Source organism: Leucoraja erinacea, chromosome 7 (assembly GCF_028641065.1).
Source record: "Leucoraja erinacea ecotype New England chromosome 7, Leri_hhj_1, whole genome shotgun sequence".
Lineage (NCBI taxonomy): Eukaryota > Metazoa > Chordata > Chondrichthyes > Rajiformes > Rajidae > Leucoraja > Leucoraja erinaceus.
This window is the reverse complement of record NC_073383.1, coordinates 25,748,110-25,754,848: the sequence shown is the minus strand read 5'-3', so window position 1 is coordinate 25,754,848 and position 6,739 is coordinate 25,748,110.

Below are 6,739 nucleotides of genomic sequence, written 5' to 3'. Positions count from 1 at the left end.
AAATCACCTATATTTTATATTATTGTCTATCCATGATCAATATTTTGATGCAAAATATCCAGAGTACAGTTTTGGTCAGATGTATTGTTTAAAAAATAATGATTTTGATTATCTTGAGAGTGGATGTTTCTGGATTAATTTATAGGAATTAAACATTAAATTCCTTCCATTTGGCATTTGGCATATAAATTCATGACAAATTGTGATTTAAAAATCATGTTATATTGTGAATTCTTGTGTGAATGGGATCAGTTTGTTATTTGTTGTTTGGATATGCTATTTAAAAATGTTAGCCTTTTCTTTAGAAATGGATAGATGTTTAGATCTAGTAATTGAATTTAGATGAATTTAATTGATTTGATGAAACATGAATATGATTTTTTTGATGGGTATTTACTATTTGTTTTAGCGTTTAACTTCAACATTTCTACATTTTTTTCTAAAACGGCAAATATTAACTTGTTTCCGTTAATGCTGTTCAGTGTTTTTTTCCCTTTACATTTTAAACAGATGTCTCCGAAGAAGAAATGCAAAATTGTCAATCCAAATGCCCAGCAAAATAGACTGATTTAGACAGCATTCGCAGAGATTATCTGAATTTGGACTACTCCAAATGTGATGATCTCCAGGACATTCTTAATAGGAAAGTAGTGGGCAGGAAGGCATGTCATGCATGGTTTGAAGACCAAAAACTTGTAGTTTACACTGCCAAAATTGAAAAGTTGAGGAAAAGCAAGTTGTACAGAGTTGCTTATTGGTTACAATCTGAGGAGTATGATGATGCTACTGATTATGAAATGCCAATGTACCAGCTAGCAACCAATCTTCTCCGTAAAGACTTGGTCTTTTGCTAGAAATTGTAATTTATTTACCTATCTGTTATGGACTTACAGCATATAATACAATAATATTAAAGTTCTGATATTGAGAATATCACATTTTTGAATTTTCAAGGCAGTCTGGGTGTTTATTACTATTTCCGTCACACCGGTCAATTTTGTAATTAGCTACAATTAGGTAACTAACTAATTATATGCTTTAATTTCAGGTCATCCAAGTAAAATGTTTCATATTTGTTTCAGAATGCTTCAATCTATAATTGAAAATTTCATTCAGTTCTCTTAATTTTTAAGAAAGTTATGGAATTTTGACTGTCCTCGATCACAGCTTTTGTGTTAAGTCAATGGAAAAGCAATAGGGAACAAGATGATAATTTCTGAGTATGAAAATGACCATATCCTTTAAAATACTGAAGATATGAAAGTGAATTAGGTATCAAATTAAAGTTGTTTTTATGCTTTATCTGATAGGATAAATTACAGGCTTGATTTTTTTAAATCTCGAAATGTTGTAACATTCCTACAAATTGGGAGGAGCAACACCTCATCATTCGCTTGGGTATTTGCACCCCAGCGGTCTGAACATTGACTTCTCCAATTTCAGGTAGTCCTTGCTTACCCTCTCGTTCCCCTCCCCTTCCCAGCTCTCCCACAGCCTACTGTCTCCACCTCTTCCTTTCTTTTTCCCATCCCCCCCCCCCGACATCAGTCTGAAGAATTCCTTCGCTCCATAGATGCTGCCTCACCCGCGGAGTTTCTCCTTGTCTATCTTGTAATCAGGTATCATTTTGGTAACCCTCCTCTGCAACCTTTCCAATTCCTTCACATTCTTCCTATAAAGCTGCATCAAAATTTCCTGACATACTCATTGTCCTGACCAATAAAGCAAGCATGCTTTCTTTACCACTATTTATTTGTGCTGCCATTTTTAGGGAGTTATGGACTTGAACCTCAAGATCCCTCTGTGCATGGGTCATGCCATTAATTGTATACTTTCCCCTTATATTTGACCTCCCAAAGTGCAGCACCTCACACTTGCTCGGATTAAATTCCATCTGCTATTTCTCCGCCCATTTCTGTAGCTCCTCTACTGTAGATATAGGTGTTCTTGGTCTCTAAAATTCTTCAATCTATCTTCCTAACCTTTTATGCGATGTATCTCCAACTCATATACCTATCTGACACTTTACTATATCTCATGACACTGATTTCTTACTAATAATATAGTAGACTGTAGAGTTTTGAGAAACAGGTCTTTCGTCCCACCGAGTCCGTGCCGACCAGCGATCACCCCATACACTCATACTATTCCACACACTGGGGCCAATTTACAATTTATAGAAGCAAATTAACCTACAAACCTTTACGTGTATGGGAGGAAACCGGAGCACCCGAAGAAAACTCATGTGGCCACAGGGAGAATGTACAAACTCCATATATACTATATGGACTATATACTATATCAACTATAGTTAGGATCGAACCCGGGTCTGGCGCTGTAAGGCAGTAACACTACCGCTCGCCACTGTGCCACTCAGTAGGCAAATTACACGCATTAGGACTCAAATAATTCATCAATAATTAACAGGAACTGGATTAGTCCATTCAGTGGAAAAGAGCAAGTCTCATCATAAGACAACACCGATTAAAAATATGTCCTTCTGGTCTATTTGTGATGGATTCTTTCACTTTGATTGACTGAACGTCACAAAGAATAGACAGAAAAAGATAAAGGAATTGGTATTTATTTTTCTCGCCAGCAAGACATAAGTGTCCAGACATAAGTGGATCTACCTAATCTCACACACTAATTGAAATCAGATGTTAACAGTGGCGTTTTTCCCCCACACAGTGAGTGCTATCATCATATTGAGTGCTATCATGGGGTCTCATCTAATTTCAATTTACTGAATTTGATTTGAGCTTTTTCCTTTATCCAATTCCAAATGACCCTAAAGTCCATATGGGTAAAGTCAAAAGTCATAGAGTTAATAAAGCCTAAGGATCTCCTGGAAATCAAGCATTCCTTAGATTTGTTGGACTTATCTTTCATCAGTAGGGGAACACCTTGGCCCTGAATATCTAATTATTAAATGCCTCCCACGGATTATAGCAGGCGATTTACCTACCAGTAGCCTCTCCCAGAAGATAGACACATAAAGCTGGAGTAACTCTGTGTGACAGGCAGCATCGCTAGGGAGGTTTCGGGCCAAGACTGAGTCTGAAGAACTTCCTTCTCTCCAGAGATGCTGCCTGTCCCGCTGAGTTACTCCAGCATCTTGTGTCTATCTTTGGTTTAAACCAGCATCTGCAGTTCCTTTCTGCACATTTCTTAAAATAAAAATAAATTAATATTTATTTTTATTAGAAGCAATTGTACAAAAAGAAAATGATCGACATAACAGTTATACAATTTTCGTATTGCTTTAGTTTTAACATTTTATGAACTAATAACTAGATCGTAAAAAATGAAAAGAAAGAAGAAAACATTTCAAGAAAAACATGAAAAAGAAAAAAGGAAAACCCCAGAACTAACGAAGGTGTGAAAGAAGCGGAGATATATCCCACTACCCTTCCATACGCCCGCTCACCCAACCCTAGCATCGGTTTTGAGTTTGTGTTCAACCAATATGTTGTTGAAGAAATTCAATAAAAGGAGAACATATTTTTGAAAATTGATCTGGTTTGTCAGTCAAGACAAGCCTTATTTTTTCTAGATGTAGTGTCTCGGTAATTTCTGTGATCCACATCTTCACTGTGGGGACTGTTATCGTATACGTTTTTTTCGCAGTTATTAAACCATAGTCAAGGAAGCGTCTTTGAAATATCGTTAGATTAGGGCAGCCCTCTGACATTCCTAGTATTATTAGTTTTGGATCTGGCTCCAATTGAGTTTTAAGTGTTTTAGAAATAATTTTGAATATTTCCGTCCAGAAGTTTTGTATTTTTATATGGGATACAAAAGAATGAGTTAGGGTGGCTTCTTGAAAGTGAGATTTATCACAAAGAGGAGAGACAGTTGGGAAGATCTTGTTCAATTTGGTCTTTGAATAGTATAACATATGCAATACTTTAAATTGTATCAGGCAATGCCTGGCATTTAAAGAACAGTAGTGTATGTATTGTAGGCTTTCCTGCCATATATCTTTCGAAATGGGTAAACCCAACTCATCCTCCCATGCTCGCCTATAAATCTCGGCATGTCTACTTTTCATAGTGAAAATTCTCCCACTGTAAGTTTCCAGCCAAGGATATTTGTTAATTAAATTCTGTATGCATCTTCTCTACTCAGAGAGCATGAATACAGCAAGGTTTGTAATACGCCAGAGTGTAGTGACTCTTTGTATGCTGTGCCCCCACAGTAGCTTCCTACACACTAGCTTCTCCCAGTCCACCTTTCCCAGGGTCAGTCTTTTCAGAATGAAATTAGCTACTCCCCAATTCAGGACCACAATTTCAGTCTGGAAGGAGCCCACATATAAAATATACACATAAAACAGCGATCAATAGTTCCCAATAATCCCAAATCAATAGTTTGGGATTGAAGTTGGAACTTGTAGGAGTGTTCTCACTGAAATGTAGGTGCTCACACCATGGGCTGGCTAATGCTGACCTAGTATCATCATTTCATACTACAACCCTTCCGGATGCAAATAACTGATCTCCAACTGAGAGTAAAGCAATGAGGTTTCTGTGGCAAGCCCCGAGACTGGATCCCTACAATGCTTCATCAGCAAAGGAGGGAGTTGATCCTCACATCCAAACCAGGAAGCTTTATTGTTACCTCCCTCACCTCTTAAATATTTCCGGTATGGAAATAAATTTTGATACTATGTAAATAATTAAAATCTCGTTAAAACAATTAAAAATAGTAAAATCTTAAAACACATATGGACAAATCATAATAAATTGAAACTTTTTTTCAAAAAAGAAAGGTTTCTCTCTAATTTTAAATACCAACAATTTTGCCTGTAAAGAATGTTATACTTCCATAAAATTAACAAGATATATATATATTTTTTCAAAAGGCGTCGGAAATACACATTTCTAAGAGAAACCGATGTAATTAATGGGAACTCTGATCACACGCTAGCGCTAGCTAAGGACTGTTATGAATTCTCTGTTTTATGTAATTCTAACCTTAACTTAAAGGACTGAGTATAGTTTTGGATACTACAAGCAATGTATAAAGGTAGTGGGAGGAATTTCAAATTGACTCACTGGGAAGTCTCTGTGGTATAAGGAATTAAAAAATAATAATGTTGCATTGGTTGGGGGGGGGGGGGCTGTTTCCACTGCTGTTGTGATGAGTGGATAGATGTCTTTAATGTTCATGATAAAGTATTTATAGATAAATACGTATTGGTATCTTAGAGGCAAAGGAGAAACTACAATGCCCAATAAAGATATGGTTGTCGCAAATAACTAATAGTGAAAAAGTGAGGAACCTATTTATTTATTTATTTATTTATTTATTTAATTAATTCTTTATTTCGAACAGAACAAAAGAATAAAAGGTAAGTGTGAAACAGCATACAAAAAACAAAAAAAGAATATTTATAAAGTGTCATAAACAATATCTATAAATTAAAGAAATTGTATGTCCGAAAATGAGCAGGAAGAAGCCAAAGCTTATTAATTCCCACCCGTTATTCAACTGCTTATAATTAGGTATGTTACAAAACTTACCTTCAGCGATGCTGCAGTTCTGCCACTGGCCGTGTGCGCGACTTTGGCGCCTTTGAGACGGGGGTGGGTTTAAAATGCCGTTTTCTCCAACCTGTTGAAATCGATCTTTGTCAGGCTGTTTAGCTGCTGAAGAAAATTCGCTCTGACATCCATTTTATCAAGTTTTTTTACAAACAGCGCTGGATAATTTAATGGCAGGAGTAAAATAAAAATCGTCTTCTAAAGCCGTCAACGCCGACAACGGGACGGATCTCACATACGGGACAAAGCAAAGGTAAGCCGTTTATTTTTACATATAAACGTGCTTCATAGGATGCCTTTAATCAAAATTTCACGTTGCAAAAAGGTGATTTAGGCCCTATACAAACCGGCAGTGTTTTTCCTGCCGATATGGGGTTTAAATTCACTGCAACTGCAATGTTCCAATCGATCGTGTTCCACAAAATCCGCAAGATGATTTAAATGGCCATTAATTTACAGGAATTAAACACTAAATTCCTTCCATTTGGCCTATAAATTCATGACAATGAGATTTAAAAATCATGTTATATTGTGAATTCTTGTGTGAATGTTATTTGGACATTTAGGCTATTCAAAAATGTTAACCTTTTCTTAAGAAATGGATAGATGTTTAGATCTAGTAATTGAATTTTGTAATTAGTTACAATTAGGTAACTAACAAATTATATGCTTTAATTTCAGGTCATCCAAGTAAGATTGTTTCATATTTGTTTCAGAATGCTTCAGCCTATAATAACTGAAAATTTAATTCTCTTAATTTTTAAGAAAGTGAGCTTTTGACTGTCCTTGATCACAGCTTTTGAGATAAGTCAATGGAAAAGCAATTTGCTAATTTCCGAGTATGAAAATGGCCATAACGTTTTAAATACTGAAGATATGAAAGTGAATTAGGCGTCAAATTAAAATTCTTTTTATGCTTTGTCTGATGGGATCAATTGCAGACTTGATTTTTCAAATCTCAAAATGTTGTAACATTGCTATTATAATTATCTTATACAAATTTAGCAGCTATATGTACACCATATGTACACCAAATTATTTACATTTATACACTAATCAAATGTTTACAAAGCCATACAAAAAAAAGAGCGAAAAAAATAAATAAAAACCCTCATATACACTGTACTACAGTATCTCTTAGTCATATATACAACCCATCACCCTATAATCACCCTTCCCAATACAATCAG